The sequence below is a fragment of the Heteronotia binoei genome, chromosome 18 (genome assembly GCF_032191835.1).
Source record: "Heteronotia binoei isolate CCM8104 ecotype False Entrance Well chromosome 18, APGP_CSIRO_Hbin_v1, whole genome shotgun sequence".
Taxonomy (NCBI): Eukaryota; Metazoa; Chordata; class Lepidosauria; order Squamata; family Gekkonidae; genus Heteronotia; species Heteronotia binoei.
In genome coordinates, this window is record NC_083240.1 from 15,394,814 (window position 1) to 15,419,187 (window position 24,374).

General features: G+C 47.8%; 1 protein-coding gene across 2 annotated transcripts in view; it reads left to right on the top strand.

Moving 5' to 3' along the window:
• The window catches only part of TP73 (tumor protein p73), an 82,735-nt gene that overhangs the window by 32,879 nt on the left and 25,482 nt on the right, over positions 1–24,374 (top strand). The window lies entirely within an intron of this gene.

A 24,374-nucleotide genomic window follows, 5' to 3' on the forward strand; every position in this document is an offset into this window, starting at 1 on the left:
CAAGAAGTCTTTGCCCAAGGGGGCAGCTGTGACAGTCTGTTGCAGCTCCAAAAGAGAAAGTGGTGTTTTCTGTGTTCCGTTTAGGGGGCAGGACGACTTTGTTAAATGCACAAAGTGTTAACTTCTGTGGGCTGAAAGAGATATCAGTGAGATCAAACAGCAGAGTGGGAGGAAGAAGAATTATGAGGAAGGGGGGGCCAGGAAACGATGCCTTGCTGCATCTTGTAGCCTCATGTTGTAATAATTCCACTCTGTGCATAAAAGCTTCTGTTGCAATAAATCTAATAGAATTTAAGGTGCCACGGGACTCTATTTTTTCTGTGTGATAGGTCATTGGAATACTTCTATTAATTCTCTCTACTAAATTATGGATTACAGTTTTATCCCAAGGAGCTCAGGAAAATGCCTGTTTTATCAGCACAACAGTCCTGTGAGGTAGGTTAGTCAGAGAGAGAGAGAGAGAGAGAGAGACAGACAGACAGACAGAGCATCAATGTCACCCAGAGATTTGAGCCTGTCCCTCTGTTCCTGCTACACCACACTGGCTCTCCAATCTATCTGTCTAGTGCAAAGCCATTCCCGCTGTTACATCACACTAATGTGACCACAGAACTGGACTCACGCAGAGGATTGGCTGTGCAGGAAGATGCTGGCTTGGTTTTCAGTGCCTTCAGCAGAGTTCTTTGGGATAGAATATGAGCCACACGTCAGGATACCGGGGAAACTTGCTTCTCACAGCAGACCCTGGTATTGCCAGGAGCAGGGCATGCGTTTTTAGCCGCTGACTCAACAGTGCCCTGGGGTGCCCTCCTTTCCTCCCCGTTAGCGAACAGTGCATGATGCGCAGAGATGCACTGCCTTGCAACAAGCAATGGGCAGCACATGGCACAACCTCAATGACTTGGGGGGGAGGCACCCTTTTGGCCACTAGTTTCTAAAGTGGTCCTTTCCATGGCACAAAGTCTGCCCTCCATCCTAGACTGAGGGGCTCAGCCAGCACCAGTGGGGATTCTGCAGAATTTGGGTGCTTTGTAGAAGCTCACCTGCTCCCAGGTCATAAGATTGGACATTTTGAGAATCGCAATAACTCTTTGTGTGTATTCCTCAGCCAGAACTAAATGACACACACAAAGCCCTTCTTAGGAGATTCGCCTGATACGCTGCTGAATTTGGGTGAAGTTAGCAGAAGCACACCTGAATCAAAGCTTGTTTAGGGTTTGTAGAATCTTTCGGGCTCAAGTGCCGTGTTCTACTGGAGAAAGTTTTTCTTCCACAAACCAATTGCCCTTTCATCACACCCCCTCCAGCCTAGAAATAGCAGCTCTCCAGCAGCCCTGGCCCCACTCAATGCACAGCAGCCTAGAAGCTCAGAGCGCCTGCTCCGGCTGCAACGCCACTGAGGATGTTCTCCGCAGCTGAGAACAAAACGTCTGGAAGGAAAACTTTCTCCAGTAGAACACGGCACTTGAGCCCAAAAGATTCTACAAACCCTAATGATGTTGCCAGCCGTGAAAACCTGAAATCTTTGACAAAGCTTGTTTCCTTGGAAGTATGAGCCGTTGAGTCCAATCTGGCTTTCTTCCAAATGAGTATGGGTAGCATAGCAGCCAAACCCTGCATGCTAAAAATCCCCCAGGTTTCCAAGTGACCTCAGCAGGCTAAGGATACCATTCCATGTCTAAAACCCCACTGTTCGCAGTGGCATTTATTTGCAAATAAAAAAACGCTTCAGCTTGGACTAGCTGTGTGCCGGGACTGCAGTCTTCCCTGTGCAATTGAAGCCTCGCTGCTAAGGACATTTAACTACAAGACAGCTGTACTAAAAGGCAATGGTGTTTACGTTCAAGTAAAGGAATGGAGCGCCAAAGCATCTGAAATCTACTGTCATCCCTGGATTGTGTCAGCAACTCAAGGCTATCTCACGCACTCATGGCAGAATCTAGTTTAGATTCCCCAGGTAATCCCACTGGATCTCTTTCCATGTTCACATACAGGACTGGCCCTAGACTGTCTGGTACCCTAGACAAGGCTAACTTCTGGCACACCTCCTGCGCTGATAATGTCACTGAGTCACATGGGGGGTGCCCAGTTCAGTGCCCCGGAAGGTTAGTGCCCTAGGCAATCCCCTAGTTGAGGGCCAGTTTGGTGTAGTGGTTAAGTGCGCGGACTTTTATCTGGGAGAACCAGGTTTGATTCCCCACTCCTCCACTTGCAGCTGCTGGAATGGCCTTGGGTCAGCCATAGCTCTCGCAGTTGTCCTTGAAAGGGCAGCTTCTGGGAGAGCTCTCTCAACCTCACCCAACTCACAGAGTGTCTGTTGCGGGGGAGGAAGACAAAGGAGATTGTGAGCCGCTCTGAGATTCGGAGTGGAGGGCGGGATATAAATCAATATCTTCTTCTCGTTTGCCTAGCGGCAGGGCCGGTCCCATTCACATATTCATTTTGGAAAGATGCGCCCTCCATATGTAATTCACCAACATCGTGGAAGGTCAACCCCTCTCCCCACCTGTCCAGACAGGCATAAGATTTGCTAAATCGTGGCTTTAACACCGAAATTGCAGCCAGGTTGTCAAAGAGTGGGATTCAGTGCATCACCCAGACAGCTGTCACAAGATCTGGGAGGCTGCAGGGAGCTGCTGGTGTTGGGAAGTGCTGTCAACACAAAGCCGACTTACGGTGACCCCGTTGGGTTTTCAAGGCAAGAGATGTTCAGAGGCGGTTTGCCATTGCCTGCCTCTGCGTTGCAGCCCTGGTGTTCCTTGGAGGTCCCGCATCCGAGCACTAGCCAGGGCTGACCCTGCTTAGCTTCCGAAATCTGATGAGATCAGGCTAGCCTCAGCTATCCTGCTCAGGGCAGGGGGAGGAAAGCGGCGTGGAGCAGAAGAGCAGCATGGGGAGGCGGTTTACCCTTTCCTGCTGCAGCCGCCTTCCTCTTGCGGCTTCCTGCCCGCCGTGCTGCTTCCTCCACCTTTCCAAAATGTACCCTTGAACATGGAAAGAGATCCCTTGAACATGGAAAGAGAACATGGAAAGAACCATTTCAGCAGTAGCGAGATTCCCCACATTGACATTTTTAAAACTGTGCGCTATGTGAAATTTTCCTCAGTAGATATTTCCTCACCAGGTGCAAACCCGAAGTTTTCTCCTTGTTACCCTGTGTTTTCGGAACCCCCAGTTTTAGCAAGTTCTGAAATTGCAGGAGAAGGAGGAGAAGACTTCAGGTTTGCACCTGGTGAGGAAATACCTAATGAGGAAAATTTCACATAACGCGCCCTTGTAAAAACATGGGGAATTTCGTGGGGAATTTCGCGGCTGTGGAAATGGTCTGGGGTTACCTGGGGAATCTAAATATTTTATTCCTTCCTGTATGGCAGAGTCACACACAGGAAGGACATAATAACATAAAATACAGAACCAAATTGTTACTACAAGTTTGCAGACCAACTGGGCAATCCCCCTAAATACTAATATCCATTCTCCCTCCCCCGCCAGGCCTCTCAATTGGAGAGTTCAAAAAGCTCTGTCACATCTCCCTGGAAAGTAGGATACTCACATTTCTGTGACAGATGGAAAACAGTTTGGCAGGCTGCCCCACAATTGCCTTCAGGTCCTGATATTTTGCACAGCAGTTTAAATACTGCGAATGGCCAGGACAGCATCCCGCAATGCTAGTAGATGTTGGTGCTCCATTACTCTCCTTGAAAAGAAATCCTGTTGCCTTCTAGTACAGCTGTCTTGCAACTCAAGTGTTCCTTGCAAACATGCACCTAGGTACAAATTGAATTCTGCTCTTGGACTATCTAGTGGTAAATGTTACAGGGGTCAGTCTAGCAGATCTTTTTGCCTGCTGGGACAGGTTGGGGTTGACCTTCTGTCGTGTATTTACAAAGAAATGTGGACAACTCGTCTTGTGGCTCCTTTGAACGAAGCGATCTGCTTGTGGCGCAAGGTTTCGTTGGACTGGATGCATCTGACAAAGCGGGCTCTTGGCTTATGCCTCAATAAGTGACTTGCTGGTCTTTCTGGTGCCACTTCCTTGTTTTGGGATCTACAAGGCCTAGAAAGCTATCCGCCTTGGAATGCTTGCAAGGATCTGTGAGGCACATCATTTTATTTCAGCCTGTGACAACTTGTGACTTAAGGATCTCTTGCAAATGGGCAGCTGTTTTCAATCCCTCCCCACCCTCCATGCATGTGCACATACACAACATAGCAACTATAAATGTCCCGGGTACATGGTCTAGGGTTGCCGGCTCCAGGTTGGGAAATTCCTGGAGATTGTAGGGGTGACGCCTTTTGTCTGTTGTGGGGGAGGAAGGTGAAGGAGAAGAAGAAGACTGCAGATTTATACCCCACCCTTCTCTCTGAATCAGAGACTCAGAGCAGCTCACAATCTCCTTTATCTTCTCCCCCCACAACAGACACCCTGTGAAGTGGGTGGGGCTGAGAGGGCTCTCACAGCAGCTGCCCTTTCAAGGACAACTCTTGCGAGAGCTATGGCTGACCCAAGGCCATTCCAGCAGCTGCAAGTGGAGGAGTGGGGAATCAAACCAGGTTCTCCCAGATAAGAGTCCACACACTTAACCACTACACCAAACTGGCTCTCTAGGAGATTGTAAGCCTCTCTGAGACTCTGAGATTCAGAGTATAGGGCAGGATATAAATCCAATAGCTTCTTCTTCTTCCTCAAACTGAAACTTCTGAGATGACAATCTTTGGAGGGCAATGCTGAAGCAACTCCCCCCCGACCCACACCAAATTACAGGCTCCAATCAGGCTGACCCACACCCAAGAGTAGCTAGTCAAACTACCTTACAAAGGCAAAGGATAAGTCTTCAGTCCCAACCAAAGGCACTTTCTTGACTTATCTATTAGATAAAACTTCATTCTACTGGTAAAATCTCTTGATAAAATTGCTATCAGCAAGAGATGCATCGACTGGAGACTGAAACGTGAAGGAAGCAAAACTAGCTCTCTTGAGATTGCACATCAAGAGGGTTTTGCAGTTTCCATTAAAACAAATTCCCAGGGGAATGAGGCTGTGGTTGTCCCATCCCGACCATCAAGTCTGCATTAATAAGGGCCAGAGGTCCACAGAGATGCCTTGAGATTGACTCAAAGAGATTGACTTCCATGTATGGAAGCCTGCTGCCCTGTCCTGGATCGCGCAGGCTAGCCTGAGCTTGTCAGATCTTGGAAGCTCAGCAGGGTCGACTCTGGCAAGTGCTTGGAAGGGAGACCTCCAAGGAATACCAAGGCCAGGATGCAGAGGCAGGCAACGGCAAACCACATCTGAACATCTCTCAACTTGAAAGTCCTGTTGGGTTGCTATAAGTCAGCTGTGACCTGATGGCAATAAAGGAAGCCCGCTAAGGAAGGATGCAGACAACCAAGCCAAGCATGGCTTCCTGCATCCAAGAATAAGACCCTGAAGCTTTTGGGTTCTCTGCTCCCTCCCTCGCATTCTTCTTCCTCCTGGCACAGCAAGGTGAGACTGGAGACCTGCTGGTTTGAACATCCAGCAGCCATTCGAACATATGAACATATGAAGCTGCCTTCTACTGAATCAGACCTTTGGTCCATCAAAGTCAGTATTGTCTTTTCAGACTGGCAGCGGCTCTCCAGGGTCTCAAGCTGAGGCTTTTCACACCTATTTGCCTGGACCCTTTTTTGGAGATGCCAGGGATTGAACCTGGGACCTTCTGCTTCCCAAGCAGATGCTCTACCACTGAGCCACCATCCCTCCCTAACAAGTCTGGGTCAGGGTATGATTTTTTTTTTTGCCAAGACATCAGGATTCTAGACTAGAATTAAACAGCAGTTTGGAAACTGTGGCTTAGCATCTGAAAAGAGCCGCTCTTGGTGATCCCAGGTTGGCTCCCAGGGCCACTGAGGGACCTTATAACTATATATATCTCTCTATCTTCCTCTTCCTAACCTACCTCATAGGGTTGCTGTGAGCAGGGGTCGTTTCATAGAAACAGAGGTGCCACAGCTCAGTAGCACAACTCTTTTTTGCAAAACTCGAATGCATCTGCCACACAGACCCCTGACATCACCGGAAGGTGTACTAAATTATATCAGCTCAGCATCTACCATAAAATGCTTCTTGGATTATGATTGCCATCATAAAACCTCACTCCCATCATACTTTTTAAACTGCTTTCTCCTATGCGGCCACAGTGGCATGAGGAAGATTTCCATCTGTCTGCTTTCTATGTTTTGGTTATTTTCCCTTTTTGTATGTGTGTGTGTGGGGGAAATATTAGAAAGTTTATCAAATCTTAAAGAGTTCAGCTGAATTCTCCCAGGGGGTTTGAACAACGGAGCCCAAAACCAAGGGTTTTTTGGGGGGAAGGGTTAAGAAAGAAAGAGCACAATAAAATTTAGAGGTTCTGGAGTTCCGCTCCTGTGAGCTCCGGCCCGAAATGAGGCCTGGCTGTGAGGATATAAAGGAGGAGAGGAGACCTAAGCTGTTTTCAGGTCTCCTCTGGGGAGAAAAGTGAAGTATAAATAGCTAAATTATTTTTTAAAAAAAACCTACAGAATCTTTTTTTCCTAAACAGGAAACCAGCAACAATGATTCATGACACCAATTTTAGGTGCAACAGTACATTTTAGACAGTTCTGAAGCAGAAATTCTAGAAATTTGTGCACCACGGAGCGGGGGCGAAGGTTAGAAGGAAGAGGAAACTTGAGAGTCTGGGAACATCCTGGCTGGCCCTCCGTATAAACCAGGGTTTGTTCAGAGCGTCTGATTCCATCAAAATGGAGAAGGAACTGGGTTGGTTTTGTGCCCGTATGGATTTCCCAGTTAAAATGAACACATCGCAGCTGCTTTCCCACCTGGTTTTACTTGTGTGCTTTCAAGGCAGCCTGGGGATAGAAACCGCCATCAAGTTAGCAGCCAACCCATGGCGACCCCCTGGGGTTTTCCAGGCAAGAGATGGACAGAGGTGGTTGGCCGTTGCCTGCCTCTGGACCTGTGTCTTCCTGGGTGGACTCCCATCTAGCCCCGTAGCTAAGAGTCACAAGCAGAGGGGGCTGTAGGGGGGGCATGGGGGATGGGAGCAAGAAGCTGGAGAGGCTGGGGGCCACCCCTCTTCCTCCCCCCTCCAGTGTGCTTTAAATTGCATGGAAGCTCCAATTCCCCTTCCGTCTGCAGTGATCAACTTCGAATTCCGAAGTTCAAAAGAAGGTTGATTTGTATCTCTGCACTCTCTCCTCGTTTCCCTGATTTCCTGTACCCTTCCCCAACCAGGAGCAGCAGGACGGCCCACCTACCCACCCAACTTTCAGAATCTGCCCACTCACCCACCCAACTCTGCTCAGAGTGCTTCAGGGGAGAGCTAGCTGGTGCTGCTACCTGCTGCATGTGCTGAGGTGATCAGGGGGAGGGGTCCCCAGGGGGAGGAGGGAGCCGAGGTTTGGGGAAGGGCCCCGTAAAATCCATAAGGCGGCTGGGCTCTCTGGGCCCTATAGGACGCTACAGGCCTGCTCCCATCCAAATACCCACCAGGGCTGACCCAGCTTAGCTTCTGAGATCTAATGAGATTGGACATATGAACATATGAAGCTGCTTTATACTGAATCAGACCCTCGGTCCATCAAAGTCAGTATTGTCTTCTCAGACTGGCAGCGGCTCTCCAGGGTTTCAAGCTGAGGTTTTTCATGCCTCTTTGCCTGGACCCTTTTTAGTTGGAGATGCTGGGGATTGAACCTGGGACCTTCTGCTTACCAAGCAGATGTTCTACCACTGAGCCACCGTCCCTGGACCTAACTGGGCTAGCCTGGGCCATCCCAGTTAGGTCCAGGCAACCTGACAAAAAGTTATTTGGCAGGAGATATTTCCCCCATCATTTATCATCATCAGGGGTGGACTTCTAGCAGGAGCTCCTTTGCATATTATTTATTTATTTATTTATTTATTTATTTATTTATTTATTTATTTATTATTTATATATTAGGCCACACCCCCGATGTAGTCAATCCTCCAAGAGCTTACAAGGCTCTTTTTTGTAAGATCTTGGAGGATTGGGTATATCAGGGGTGTGTGGCCTAATATGCAAAGGAACTCCTGCTGGAATTCCACCCCTGATCATCGTGCAGAGAAAACCTTCACTCCCTATTTTTGCGAGCATCAGTTGATCTTAAAAGTGCTGGAGCAGAAAAAGAAGTAGCAGCCCTTGATGCAGCTAATAGCTTTAGGGCTGGAATAGATCATGGAATAGAGCCAGTTTGGTGTAGTGGTTAAGTGCACAGACTCTTATCTACCAGATCTGATGCCCCACTTCTCCTCCACATGCACCTGCTGGAGTGACCTTGGGTCAGTCACAAGTTCTCTCAGAGCTCTCTCAACCCCACCTACCTCACCCGGTTTCTGTTGTGGGGAGGAGAAGGGAAAAGGAGATTGTAAAGTGCTCTGTGTAGTAAAGGGTGGGGTATAAATCTAATATTTTCTTCTTCATCCCCCCCCTCCCCGCTTTGTCAATTTCTGTGAGCTTTATTTTTTCTTAATCACGGGTAGGTGCCATGCTTACAAAAACATGTTCTGCATAAAACTTTGTTGGCCATAAAGGTACACTTGACTCCTGCTTTGTTCTACTGCTTCAAACCAACAAGGCTGCCCACTTGGATCTATGCATGTGTAGCGTATGGAGTTTCTATAAGTCTCTTCCTCACTGTTTTCATTAATGCTTCTGCTGAGGGAAGAAGGAGGGGGGGGGGTAGAAATGAGCATTTGGGACCAGCATCTTGTCCAGCCTTGTTAAAGTACAGAAGCACTGAACAACCTTTATTGCAGCCTTAAGTTTTAAAAGAGGTACAGCTGACTTTATCAGCTGCATGAGTATGCACCTCCCTAAAGATTATTTGTTTATTTTTATGTCACTTCATTTATATAAACCATAGAAAGATGGGAAGGGGGAAGGTTTTTGGTGCTGGGGGGCAATAGTGGGAGGGCTTCTAGTGTCCTGTCTCCACTGATGGACCTCCTGATGGCACCTGGGTTTTTTGGCCACGGTGTGTGCAGAGTTTTGGACTGTATGAGCCATTAGCCTGATCCAACATGGTTTTTCTTGTGTTCTTATGTTCAAAGCGGGGCCCGTTCAAAGCAGTGCAATCCAAAAACTGATCCAATCACTCGGAGAGGGTGTGAGAAACTTCTTCGTGTTGTTAGATAGGCGAAACACAAAAGCTAGTGCAGGATGAAACCAGATAAGCAGATTTATACCCCGCCCTTCTCTCTGAATCAGAGACTCAGAGCGGCTTACCATCTCCTATATCATCTCCCCCCACAACAGACACCCTGTGAGGTGGGTGGGGCTGAGAGGGCTCTCCTAGCAGCTGCCCTTTCAAGGACAACTCCTGAAAGAGCTATGGCTAACCCAAGGCCATTCCAGCAGCTGCAAGTGGAGGAGTGGGGAATCAAACCCGGTTCTCCCAGACAAGAATCCGCACACTTAAACCATACACCAAACTGGCTCAAAGTGGAGGGAATAGAAGTTACAGAGGTGTCCACGAGCTTCTGGGAGGGGTAGAGTGTACACGTTATTAGCATACAAGAATATACAATATATTGGTGAGCTACACATTCTAGGCCCCTATTAAACCTTGAAGATTGGTTAACAAATTCTAATTCTGCAATTTCTCACTGAGTTCTCCCTTCGAAGTTTCTTGGTAAGAAGATACAATTTTTATTTATCTATATGTTTTGGCTGCTAAGTCACAACCAACTCATGGAGTCCCTGTAGGGTTTTCAAGGTGAGAAATGAAGAGGGGTGTTTTGCCATTGCCTGCCTCTGCAGCAACACAGGGCACCTCCTCAGTGGTCGCCCATCCACGTATTAACCAGACCCTGCTTAGCTTCCAAGATCTGATGAGATCAGGATAGCCCTGGGCTATACAGCCTGATGGAGAGTTAAGATGGGAATTGCCTATGAAAATTAGGGAAGGAAAAGCTGTATTCCGGGGTCTGCTTTTGCACATTGCTGCTGGGAAATCCATGTACAAATGGCAGCACTTGGGTGGCTTTAAGCTGTAGAGCTTTGTGCCACGGGAAGTTGACACACTGGAAAGTAAAGTACCAGATGGACAGGAATCCAGAGAAGGCCTGAGACGTTTTGGTGCCTGAGGTGGAAAAATGGCTCCTCATCCTCCTCCCAGTTAACTAGTTAATCTGTCGAGGAATTTCATTAATGCAAACTTCATTGAAATGAGAGTTGGCACTAACTTCTCTTGGCAATGAAGCGTCCAGCGGAAAACTTCCTGGGTGGTTCTGCCCTTTGAGTGAGGCCTGCTCGTTAGCCAATTGGAGGCTGCTTCCTTGGGTTGCCAGCCTCCAGGTGGCAGCTGGAGAGCTCTCCAGGCTACAGAGATCAATTCACGTGGAAACAATGGCTGCTTTGGAAAGTGGGCTCTATGGCATTATACCTTGCTGGGGTCCCTTCCCACCCCTCCCCAAACCTTGCCTTTCTCAGGCTTAGCCCCGCCCTCCCCCCCCCCCAAAAAAAAAAAAATCTACTGGAATTTTCTAACCCAGAGCTGGCAATCCTATGGAGTACTTAGTTCTGAACAGGGATTTTTCCCTACGTGGAATTCAGGAAACCCTTAGATTAAGTGGGAAGCAGCCACAGGACACAGCGCTCATTTCTAGTATGACTTGGTAGCATTCCTGCAGTTTCCCCCTTTAATCCAGAGAAAAAGAAAGCTTGTTTTCTTCTCCAGTGGAAAGGAGGGCAGGACGGCTGCTGCCAAAGTACCTCTCTGGATGGTCCACTGTAGCCACCGTTTGGGGTGTGTGTGTGTGTGTGATAAGCTTTGCTCTCAGACTAGCACACAGGTCCCCCCTCCATTTTTAGTTCCATGGAGGAAAAACCTAGGCTTTCCCATTTTTCTCCAAACTGCCAAGCAATGCTCTAAGCTGCAGAGGCTTGTGAGCAAAAATTCCCTCTAAGCTGCAGAGGCGTGTGAGCAAAAATTCTTCTTTATGAGCTACTGGCTGTAAAGTTGTGAGCGACTGCATCAATTAGTGTGCTCTGCGGTCATTTTTCCTGAGCTAAGACAAAAATGTGTGAGCTGGAGGCTAAAAAACTGTGAGCTAGCTCACACTAACTCAGCTTAAAGGGAACACTAACTCAGCTTAGAGGGAACGCTGCTGCCAAGCCAATCCCTTTTTATAGGAGTGGGTTTCCCCGTTTGGGCAGAAGTGAACTGGTAGCAGCCGGGCCCTCAGACTCTATTGCAAAGCATTTCATTCGCTCTGGCTTGTTAAATATGGGTATTGAGCTGATCAGGAGATGATGCAGACTGGCTGTTGCTGTTTATTTGCATGCCTAGCACAGTGTCTGTCAGTACATGTCGGAGTGCGTTGCTATGTCTGTGCGTATCGGTCCTGCTTGTGGTGCTGCACGGGCCCGCCAGCGTTCACTGTGCACAACTCCTCCCTTCTGGGCTCTTCATGGCCCCCTGTCGTGTGCAGGGCTTTGACCTGGATGGCCCCAGCTGGCCTAGGCTCATCGGATCTCACAAGCTGAGCAGAGTTGGCTTTGGTCAGTATCGGGATGGGAGACCTACAAGGAAGACCAGCGTCGCTATGCAGAGGGAGGCCATGGCAAACCACCTCTGAATGTCTCTTGCCTTGAAAGACTCACAGGGTCAGCATAAGTCAGCTGAGACTTGCGCCGTGACCTGGATAGCCCAGGCTGGTCCGATCTTGTCAGATCTCAGAAGCTGAGCAGGGTCTGCCCCGGTTAGTGGTTGGATGGGAGACACCAGCAAAGTCCAGGGTTGCTATGCAGAGAAGATATTGGATTTATATATCCCACCCTATACTCTGAATCTCAGTCTCAGAGCAGCTCAGAATCTTCTTTGTCTTCCTCCCTGACAACAGACATCCTGTAAGGTAGGTGGGGCTGCGAGAGCTCTCCCACAAGCTGCCCTTTCAAGGACAACTCCTGCAAGAGCTATGGCTGACCCAAGGCCATTCCAGCAGGTGCAAATGGAGGCGTGGGGGATCACACCTGGTTCTCCCAGATAAGAGTCCACGCGCTTAACCACTACACCAAACTGGCTCTCAGCAGGCAATGGCAAACCACCTCTGTTCCTCTCTTGCTTTGAAAACCCTGCAGAGTTGCCATCAATTGGCTACAACTTGAGGGCAAAATAAAATAAAATGTGCATGGGTGGTCCATTTCCCATTACATTTTGTCCACTAGATAGCCATTTTGGTGTAGTGGTGAAGAGCAGGGGACTATAAACTGGAGAACAGGATTTGATTCCCTACTCCTCCACATGCAGCTCAGCTGCTAGGTGACCTTGGGTCAGTCCCAGTTCTCTCAGAGCTGTTCTCTCAAGAGCTATTCTCTCAAAGCTCTCTCAGCCTCACCTACCTCACAGGGTGTCTGTTGTGGGAAGAGGAACGGAAGGAGATTGTAAGCCACTCTGAGACTTTGAGTGAAGGGCAGCGTATAAGTCCAATCTCCTCCTCCTCCTCCACGGCATTAGACCCTGCTGAGGTCCCTCCCCAGGCGCCACCCCCAAACATCCAGGAATTTCCCAACCCAGAGTTGGCAACCCTACCCTCCAATGACTACAGAATGAGTAGTCAAAGGCGTTGGGTCCTTTCTCAGGACACTAGAGCCCAATGAAGGTGTCAACACTGAACAGGCCTGCTATGCCAAAGCTAGGCTGGGGCTGTGGTTGGCCATCCCTAAAAGCAGCGTGGATAGTCTCCAAGCTAAGGTCCTTAGGGCTAGAGGCTGATGCTGGAAGGAGCCGCAGGTCTCCTGAGGACAGGCAGTCAAAGAGCCCCCTCTTACTATGCTAGAGGCTCCACTGGGATTCCATCTGCCTCCCTGAGAGTCTAGCCATAGCAGAATTAAGGCCACTGCTAGGAAGGAACCACATCCCTGGTGTTTCTCAGAAGCCCTCAGTGGAAGGGAATCAAGCAACAGTTGGGCTAAGGCCATGTCCTCTGTCTGGGTGACAGCAAGCCAGATTTTCTTGCCAACCATCACAGAAGCTATAAATTTGTATAGACCATTCCCAAAGCCTCATGCTGCCTGCCAATCACAAAGCCTCATACTTCTCTCCAATCACAGACCAATGTATAACAGGCCAATCCCTAAGCCCGATACTGCTTGCCAATCATAGGTCAAATCCCAAAGCCTCATACTTCTCACCAATTACAGGCCAATCCCAAAGCCTCATACTTCCCACCAATCAAAGACCCATGCATAGCAGGCCAATCCCAAAACCCCATTCTGCTTGCCAATCACAGGCCAATCCCAAAGCCTCATACTTCTCACCAATCACAGACCAACGCATAACAAGGCCAATCCCAAAGCCTCATTCTGCCTGCGAATCAGAGGCCAACTCCAAAAGCCTCATCCTGCTTGCTGAATCACATATTCGATATACATCAGAGTGTATCAGACCAATGCATTCCTTGAGATTTTATGCTGCCCTTCCTCCAAGGAACTCAAAATCCTCCCCTTCTCTATTATATCATCACAACAGCCTTTAGAGGTAGGTTAAGATGAGCACATGTGACTAACCCAAGATTGCCCAGGAACTTTAATGGCTAGGAGGAGATTTGAACCTGCGTCTTTGGCCAAAGCAGTAATCGCTGCCCTACTCTGGGTCTCTCTGGGTAGCATCCCATGTGCAGGGCCCGGTCACAGGCTGTACCCATGACTCAGCCCATAAGCTGAGTTAGCGTGAGCTAGCTCACAGATTTTTAGCCTCCAGCTCACACATTTTTGTCTTCGCTCAGGAAGGATGACTTCAGAGCACAATAATTGATGCAGTAGCTCACAACTTTAATGCCAGTAGCTCACAAAGTAGAATTTTTGCTCACAAGACTATACAGTTTAGAGGGAACATTGCCCATGACCACAGCCAAGGACTCTCTTCTGAATGCAGCAGATGACTTTAGGTCCCCTATGAGAATGTTGTGCAAACCCCCCCCCCCCAAAACCTCTGGATTTTCTTTACTAGCAAGGAACAATGGCTCAACGAGCTCAGGAGAAAAGCTTTATTCCATAACTTCAATGTACATCTCCACCACCCCCCTCCCCAAACACACACCCCGTGATTCATTTTCATAGCGGGTGGGAGGCCAGAGAAGGTTGGCTCTGGTGCATGGCATGACGGAGCATGTCGGGAGCCCGCCAGCGTGTGCAAACCCATCGGGCTGTCTGCATGCTGGAGCTGCCCAGACGTGCCGGAGCCAGGAGCCGGATCGCAGCTGCCGTCTCTCCTTCATGCCCTCCTCACCACGCCAGCCAGCTGGTAACTGATAGATAATTAGTATTTTTCTCAAGTCCAATTTCAGCGTCAGCGGCCAAAGCGGCCACCGTCTCCCTTCGAAGAAATGCTAGGATGCTGGAAGTGTGAATAGAGCCTTTGGCCTCCCGGTGCTTGCAAACAGCGGAGGAGACTTGCATGCTGGAGAGAGAACTCTCGAGTCTTCTCTGCAGGCAGGAGAACCAGCATAGACAGCTTCAAGAGGGGATTAGATAAAGATATGGAGCAGAGGTCCATCAGTAGCTATTAGTCATGGCATATTGTTGGAACTCTCTGTCTGGGGCATGATGCTCTGTATTCTTGGTCCTTGGAGGGTGCACAGTGGGAGGACTTCTAGTGTCCTGGCCCCACTGATGGACCTCCTGATGGCACCTGGTTTTTATTGGCCACTGTGTGACACAGAGTGTTGGACTGGATGGGGCACTGGGCCTGATCCAACATGGCTTCTCTTATGTTCTGTTATGTTCTTAACCAGCCTGACGCTTTCAGGGGGAACCAGACAGCCATCACCCCTTAGCCAAAAAGAATGGTAATGAGTTTACCTTACAAGGAGAGTAGACCCATGTAAGCTGCCCTGAGCCTGGAGGAAGACAGGTGGAATCAAGGCCAGTGGCAGGGATATGAAGCCGCCTTATACTGAATCAGACCCTCCATCCATCAAAGTCAGTATTGTCTACTCAGATTGGCAGTGGCTCTCCAGGGTCTCAAACTGAGGTTTTTCACTCCTATTTGCCTGGAGCCTTTTTAGTTGGAGATGCCGGGGATTGAACCTGGGACCTTCAGTTTACCAAGCGGATGCTCTACCACTGAGCCACCGTCCCTGGGCACCTGTCAAGACCGTCATCGAAAATTTCAAAAAGAGAAGTCCATCAAATTGTCCAAAAAGTGATGGGTAGATAGCATATAAATCCACCGAGTGTGAAGTTCATCAACAATTCTGTAAATAATCCGCTACTGAAGACATCTTCTTTCAACTGCAGCAATTCTCACACGCACACAAGACAAGCCTTTATTGGCATATATAAAAATATAAAATAGAGGGTCGGCCAGGTTACAAATTAGAAGAGTACAAGAGCCACACAGAATAAAATTAGGATTACAAAATAAAAACAAAGTAGCAACATAGTAAAACCTGATACATAGTGCTGCTTATCAGGATGAGTAACCATAGCTCAATAAAGAAACGTTGCTACTAATTCAGTTATTTCCAAATCAGAATTATCAAGCAAAAAAAAAGCACCTTAAAATTTCTAAAATTTGGGCCAATATGGTATATAAAAAATCCCGGCGGGACACCAGATAGAACACTGGAGAAGAACATGGGCAACAGTCTCCACATAATCTGTTTTGCATGCACAGTACCTACTCGAATAGGGAGTCCCTTGAAATCTGCCAGATAAAATGGAGAACACCATGCAGAATTGCTGCCACAAAACTCCCAGTTTCAGCTCCAGCAAAACAGTGGGCAAGCCTGTCTCTGCAAATGGCCTCATTTTGCACCAGCCTTTCCCAGTTTGAACTGTTTTCTGGCACAATCAACAATTTCTAAAAAGTAGATGCACAACTTCAAAATCAGCTATTGTGCACACCCAGAGGTAACAGACATAACAAAGTTTACAATCGACAACGTTATCTTTCACAAACTGATATTCAAAAAGATAAGCAATTATCAAACTCTGCATCTTTAGCCTGGTTATTGAATTAATGGCACTCAAAAACAACCTACATAAATAACATGTATTCATTAAATTTACAAGACTTCCGGGTGTCTCCAATAAACTATTGAACTGTCCCTATTAAAAAGACAACTGCCATTTAAACATCCAATGTGCCTACCAAATCATATAAAACATAAAAAATCCCAGGCCAAATTAAATCTATATGGAAACACAGAATTCAGTTTGTATGTCCATGTTGCTTCTTGTAATATCCTACCCACATCTACAGAGTTGTAATCCCAGTGTTTAAACCTGGATAAACTGGGATTATGACTCTGTAATTGTGGGTAAAATTGTTGATGAACCTTACACTTATTTGATATTTGCCCTATGGACAATTTGATGAATTTATCTTTGAATTTTCTATGAAGTTTATGACCTGTTATTTGGTGGATAGTTTAGGAATATATTGAATGCTTTATGAATTTAATTGATTCGTGGTAATTGCTTACTAGTTTATGGGTTTGAGACTGGGCACACATTTTGGGGGTGTTTTTTGCTCTCTCTCTCTCAGTTTGGTGTAGTGGTTAAGTGTGTAGACTCTTATCTGGGAGAATCGGGTTTGATTCCCTGCTCCTCCACTTGCAGCTGCTGGAATGGCCTTGGGTCAGCCATAGCTCTTGCAGAGTTGTCCTTGAACGGGCAGCTTCCATCAGAGCTCTCTCAGCCCCACCTACCTCACAGGCAGTGTTCCCTCTAAGCTGAGTTAGTGTGAGCTAGCTCACAATTTTTTAGCCTCCAGCTGATATATTTTTGTCTCAGCTCAGGAAAAATGGCCCTAGAGCAAACTAATTGCTGCAGTAGCTCACAACTTTACTGCCAATCGCCCACACAACTTTAATGCTCGCAGCTCACAAAGTAGAATTTTTGCTCACAAGACTCCACAGTTTAGAGGGAACATTGCTCACAGGGTGTCTGTTGTGGAGGAAGAAGATAAAGGAAATTGTAAGCTGCTCTGATACTCTGATTCAGAGAGAAGGGCAGGGTATAAATCTACGGTCTTCTTCTTCTCTGTCCATGTTCTCACTTTTTTTGGTTGATAAGACCCATGACCTGGCAGAGGGCCTACCCTGACTAGAGATTTGTCCATTTGCTACATTTTTATCCATGGAGCTCCGGGTGGCATGCATGGCCCTCCCTTTCCCATTGCCTCCTTCCAATGACCTGATGAGGCAGGGAGGGCTGAGAGAGGGCAACTGGCTCAAAGACATCCAGCAAGCTTTATAGGATGGTGGCAATCTGAACTCAGGCCTCCCAGATTCAAGACTGACACTCTGATCTCTGATCTGTGCATGCTGGAGTGATTTCTGGTGAACACGAGATTTGCTGGAGAGGCTGGAGGGAAAAGACAGCAATGGAAACTCCTCCAGGGCCTCTTGGAGGCAGTCTGGGAGCCCCTGAAAAAGTGCCACAAGTAATAATAATAATAATAATATTTTATTTATATCCCGCTCTCTCCACCGTAGCAGGCTCAGGGCAACTCACAAAATAAGTACACATGAAACTGCTATACCCAGGGCTGGGCCTAGACTGTCTGGCACTCTAGGCAGGGCTAATTCCTGGCGCACCCCCCCCCCCCGCACTGATAACATCACTGAATCACATGGAGGATGCCCAATTTGGTGCCCCCAGAACCCCCCTGGCTACACTCAATCAGGCAATCAGTCTATCAAGATAAGTGTGCCTAAGGGAGCTTTGTCTCTCCAAAGCGTATAACTTGGAATGCCTTGTGGGTCTCTAAGGTGTTCCTGGATTCCAGTCTAACTGTTCTATTGCAGACCAACACAGCTGCCCTCTGAAACGATCAGGTTGGTAGGAGTTCTCCAGGGTCGCAGGTCTTTCACGTCTCCAGGTCTTTCTCATCAGGTCTTTCACGTTAACCTCCTACCCAGTCCCTTTCACTGGAGATATTGGGACTTGAATCTGGGGTTTCCTGCACACCAAGCAGAGGCTCTGGCCCTCTCCCCAACCAGATGTTTTACCAGCCTGTTTTAAAACTGCCATCATTGGGTGGGGTTCAATGTAGTGTGGAAAAGGCACATTTTTTTCCTCCTGGTATAGCTCTAATTGGGGATGGGAAGGAAGATGACCATGATTCAGGAAGGAAGAAGAGGGTACAATGTGGAGGGCACTGTGGACATGTCCACAAGGACCACAGAAGGAACAAGCAAATCCTACAGCACTCTCTCACACTTTCTTTGTCTCACACACAAACATACTAACATACATTTTTGTTCTACCCAAAGCTAGCTGGAGGGTTTTTATGATTTTTGGTGCCACTCAACTCTGACTCTAACCCCTGCCCTCCCATGCTGACTTCTACTGAAAGTTTGGGTGAAAACTTGTTTATTTGCACACAAATTTTGTTCATTTAAACATTTGCTTTAGGGTGAATTATTTTATCACACTATTTTCTTTTTTAACTCTGCCAGTTGTCACTTCACACCTTACTTTAGGAAGGATGTTGTGACTAGTTGTTTTCTTGGCATCTTTTATCCTACTCTTTTTTACTCTTGACAGCTTTATGCCTCTGTCCATTTTATGATCCAGCTTCTATTCTGATTTTGCCACCATTTCAAATGTTTCTGGAGAACGTGGCTAACATATTCTGTGTGTGGAAAGTGCTGTCACGTCTCAGCTGACTGGTGGCAACTGCTCATGGGGTGTTTGTGGTGAGAGTCGTTCAGACGTTCATTGTCTTCTTTCACACCATGACCGTGGGCTTCCTTGGGGGGGGGGGGGATCTCCCATCCAAGTACTATCTGGGGCCAACCCTGCTTAGCTTCTGAGATCTGATGGGATCTGGCTCATCTGAGCCATCCATGTCAGGGTAATCAATTATCTGCAATAATATTATTATTCAGTACTGGAAAGGGAGGGAGGGAGGGAGGGCGGGAGAGAAGAAGAAGATGACATTGGATTTATATTCCGCCCTCCACTCAGAGTCTCAGAGCGGCTCACAGTTTCCTTTATCTTCTTCCCCCACAATAGACACCCTGTGAGCTAGGTGGGGCTGAGAGAGCTCTCCCAGATTCTGTCTTTTCAAGGACAACTCTGCAAGAGCTATGGCTGACCCAAGGCCATTCCAACAGTTGCAAGTGGAGGAGTAGGGAATCAAACCCAGTTCTCCCAGGCAAAATCCGGTTCTCCAAGATAAGAGTTCACACACTTAACCAATATACCAAACTGATGAAGAAAGAAAGAAAGAAAGAAAGAAAGAAAGAAAGAAAGAAAGAAAGAAAGAAAGAAAGAAAGAAAGAAAGAAAGAAAGAAAGAAAGAAAGAAAGAAAGCTCACCTGGGCCACCCTCGTCAGGGTAATCAATTCTCTACAATAATATTATTATTCAGTACTGGAAAGATAGGAAGGGAGGAAGGAAGCGTGGAAGGGAGGGAGGGAGGGAGGAAGAAAGGGACAGCCTTGACAAAATTAATCCCTGGGTAAAAAGAGCCAGTGCTGCTGCAATCACACCAACTCGCAGCGTTGTGCCAGTCCAGGTGAGCCAGAGGCCCCAATTCACTGGCCCTTCTTCAAAATAGTGATACAATAGAGGTGTGGAGGCTACTGAGCCCATAGGGTCCAACTGAAGCTCAACTGACAGTTCCAACACCAAACGGAACCTAGCCAGCTGGGAGACAATTTATATGGGGTAGGACTGACATCAAAGAAATGGAGGGAAGGAAGAACCCTCCAGCGGCATTATGGTCCTCCTTCCCGAGTCGCTGTTTTGAGGGCCTCTGAAGACAGAAAGGTGGCCAGTTGAAGCCCTGACAACTCTCCATTTGGTATCCAAAGTCAAGGGCAGTGAGTTGCTGCGGTCGTTTCTCTAAGTGGAGTGCTTGCCCTATGTCAGATACCGTTTTCTTTGAGAGCGTCAATGTCCTGCTGATTGGACCTAAGATACTGTTTGGCAGTTCTTCCTCTGGCAGAAAAAGCCACAAATTGGAGGGAGGCCATGAAGCTGAGGGTCAAAAAAGGAATGGGGGAATATAAAGAACCAATGGGTTGAAATTAAATCAAAAGAGTTTCCAGCTCAACATTAGGAAGAACTTCCTGGCCATTAGAGCTGTTCCTCAGTGGAACAGGCTTCCTCAGGAGGTGGTGGGCTCTCCTTCCTTGGAGGTTTTTAAACAGAGGCTAGATGGCCATCTGACAGCAATGAGGATCCTGTGAATTTAGGGGGAGGTATTTGTGAGTTTCCTGCATTGTGCAGGGGGTTGGACTAGTTGACCCTGGAGGTCCCTTCCAACTCTATGATTCTAAAGATGAGTGACAGGGAGCACAGCTGGAAAGGGGACTGAGGTGCAGGACAGCAGGGTTCGGGGAAGCGAAGGATTTTGGGGCCTTTCTCATCAGGCAAGCTTCCCCTCCATCTCTCTGCTCGAGTCCCATCCTTTTGCTCTTTGATTGGGTGTGGGGGGGAACAAACAAACCAGAACCTCGCAGTAGTAGGCATGTGTTCCTGTCTCCCAGGATCCGTCCTAACAGATTTGGCCAAGCTGGTTAACGGTATTTGCGGTTTGCAAGATCCTACTTGTCCGAGGGAAATGACAGACACGTTATTATCACCTCTCCACAGCTCTCTGCCCAAACCTGCCTGGGGAAGGGGGTTCGGCAGCTGCTTGCTTGCGGAGCGCAAAGAAATTAGCAGCCCGAGGCCCCGTGGTGGTTTTTCTTCCCCTCCTCTCGTCTTGCTCCCTCTTTCCAGGCTAGCGGCTTTCTCGGGGATCCATTGACGGCAGCCCCGAACACGTCTGGAGCAGAGAACTAATGAGGGGAGTGGAATGCAGAAGGGAAAAGAAAAAGAAAAAAGAAAGGGAGGGGGTGGCTAGGGAACGAGGGGGGGGGAGTAATAGTTGGGCAAATCATTTCCTTCACGAAAGCAGGAAGCTGAACCCCTCCCTGTGCCGTGCAAGTCTAGACAATTCTGTGTCAAGAGCTGAGGATAAATAAGATTTTATCGGTTGGGATTCTGTTGGGACACATCCGCCTAGCGGTCCTGGAAAGAGCAGGGAGAAGACGGGTTGAGTTCTTGAAGGGGTTTTTGTGGGCAAGCAATGGCTACGGTCTTTGCGTGGAGGGACACTGGTGGCATCTGTATATCCCCCCCCCTGAAAAATTACAGATCCCTATAATGGGGGGTGGGTGGCTCAGTGGTAGAGCATCTGCTTGGTAAGCAGAAGGTCCCAGGTTCAATCCCCGGCATCTCCAACTGAAAAGGGTCCGGGCAAATAGGTGTGAAAAATCTCAGCTTGAGACCCTGGAGAGCCGCTGCCAGTCTGAGTGGGCAATACTGACTTTGATGGACCCCTGAGGGTCTGATTCAGTAGAAGGCAGCTTCATATGTTCATAACAGGGAAATGCAGAATAAAGTAGCAACATGGATTTTATGGGTGGCAGGGCAGGAGCTCCCTCGAGAAGATAAAAGGGCTAAACCGTGGCTGTGGAGAAGACAAGAGTCAATGGAAAAGACAGCCATGCTAAGAAAAGTCGAAGGCAGCAGGAAAAGAGGAAGGCTCAGCGCGAGGTGGATCAACTCAGTCGAAGAAGCCGCAGCCCTCAGTTTGCAAGAGCAAGGCTGTTAAGCAGGGATGGCCAAACTGCGGCTCAGGAGCCATATGCGGCTCTTTCACACATATTGTGTGGCTCTTGAAGCCCCCACTGCCCCATTGGAGGAGGCATTTGTCTCTTTAAATCTCTTCTCCAAGCCAAGCCAGTGGCTTGGAGAATGCATTTAAAGTTGCTTTCTTTTCACCTCTCCCTCCCCATCTATCTTCTTTCTTTCAATTTTTTCCTTCATTCCTTCCTTCCTTCCTTCCTTCCTTCCTTCCTTCCTTCCTTCCTGCTCTCAAACATCTGACATTCATGTCTTACGCCTCTCAAACATATGACTTTATTCTGTGTGACTCTCCTGTTAAGCAAGTTTGGCCACCCCTGCTATTAAGGATAGAACGTGGGGGGGGGGGCATGAATTCCTATTTGCCATAAGTTGGAAGCAACTTGCCACACTCATGCCCCCACACAGAACAGGAGAAGAGCAGATCTGATTTGCAGGACACAGCCCTGCATTGGGTTGTCTCGCGCCAGTTGTGCTGAGACATGCAAGGGGAAATTTTCACGGAGAAGAACCATTTTTTTAAATTTTTATTCCTGAAGGGAACAGGGCTTCCAAGATTCACCATGGATTCCCAGACCAAAAATACCTCCGGGCACCCTCACCCATGCCCTGCCAAAAGGGCATGCAAAAATCTCTCCATAAGCCCTTTGGGACCCCAGAACTGTGACCTCTTGGCCTCTGCTCCCTTGCCAGTCTTGCTAGGGAAAGGAATTCTGGGAGGGATGTCTTTTTTGTGAGTGTCAGTTTAAAGACATGACAAACTGCACACACAAAAGATGCATCTCCTCTTAAAGATTTGCTATTTGTTCTGCCAGTGGCTTCCACACACTAGAATTATGTGTTGAGTATTATTCTCAGTTAACAAATTGATCTGTTACAGGGGTGGCCAATGGTAGCTCTCCAGATGTTTTTCGCCTACAACTCCCATCAGCCCCAGCCAGCATGGCCAATGGCTGGGGCTGATGGGAGTTGTAGGCAAAAACATCTGGAGAGCTACTGTTGGCCACCCCTGTATGCATGCACAAAACCAGGGCTTTTTTTGTAACAGGAATTCCTTTGCATATTAGGCCACTTCCACCCCCAATATACCTAACCCTCCAAGAGCTTATAGGGCTCTTATTACAGGGCCTACTGTAAGCTCTTGGAAGATTGGCTACATCAGGGTTGTGTGGCCTAATATGCAAAGGAGTTCCTGCTACACACACACACAAAACCCTGGGTATAATGGAAAGAAGGAATAAGCAGTGGACCCAAACACCCCAAAATGATAATGTGACATTTTGATGAAAGCTTGGATATAGGCAAGACAAGCCCAACAATAGTTTGTAGAAACAGGAACCAGTGCTCACACAAGCCTCTTATCTTTACTACTCTAGTTTACCACCTATAGCAGGACATATGTCAGGCTCTTCCCCAAGCCCTAAACCGACAGAATCAAACTCACTGATCAATGGCATGAGGCAGCGCTAGGATAGCATTTCCGAGCACCCAAAATGCATTCCTTACAAGTGGGGTTCCCCATTTCCCCCAAGCAGGACTCTGAGGCTGTCAGGGAAAGGATAACTAGTTCTTGAGAACGATCCTGACTCTTTCCATTTCCCCTGATCTCTTTTTTTTGGCCAGAGTCTGCTGTACCAGTTTTATTGAACTCCGTTTAGCAAATACCAGGGACAGCTCCTTTGACAAACAGCCAAAGCAATGCAACAAAAGACAACAGACAGTCCATCGTAACATGCATGAGTCTGTTTTATCCTTTATCAATAGAACAGTGGAGGCAGAAGAGAGCCAGTTTGGTGTAGTGGTGAAGTGTGCGGACTCTTACCTGGGAGAACCAGGTTTGCTTCCCCACTTCTCCACTTGCAGCTGCTGGAATGGCCTTGGGTCAGTCATAGCTCTGGCAGAGGTTGTCCTTGAAAGGGCAGCTGCTGTAAAAGCTCCCTCTCAGCCCCACCTACCTCACAGGGTGTCTGTTGTGGGGGAGGAAGGTAAAGGAGATGGTGCTCTGAGATTCAGAGTGAAAGGTGGGATATAAATCCAAAGATCCAATATCTTCAAGAGTTGTGGGGGAGGTGGTATTTAACGGGTCAGTGGATTTTGCCTCCATTGTCCCAGCTGAATATAGCAGCAACCCCACATGGTTTTCAAGGCGAGGGAGGAACAAATGTGGTTTGCCATTGCTGCCTCTGCGTCCAACCCTGGTATTCCTTGGAGGTCTCAGATCCAAATACTAGCTAGGGCTGACCTTGCTTAGCTTCTGAGATCTAGCGAGATCGGGCCACCTGAGTTATTCAGGTCAAGGATCGATCGATTAATCAACTGCAGACCTGAGGATTGATAGCAAAGGGTGCCCCCAACTAACTGAGAAACTTTCTTTTTTTCAAATTAACATTACTTATTTTTATTGTAAGCATTTCTCCAAATGCAGAACAGCTCGTGCCATCTTAGAAGAGGGCATTCTCCCGTCATTCTGTCCCGTCATGCTTGCCTTACTCACAACCACGGAAGATTTTAAGTGCCGTCTCAGAGGTATAACGGGGGATAGGCCCTTTCCAGAACTTATTCTTGTAAAAAAAGAAGAAAGCTCAGAGTACTATAAGCCTTACACCGGTTGGAGTAGCGATGTAAGTCTTGAGGCCGTGAGAGTGCTTAGAGCTTTTGGAAAGGAAGATAAGAAGGTATTAGCCATAACGGTAGCTGCCATTATTCTTCCTTTGGCGTCCAAATACAGTTTTG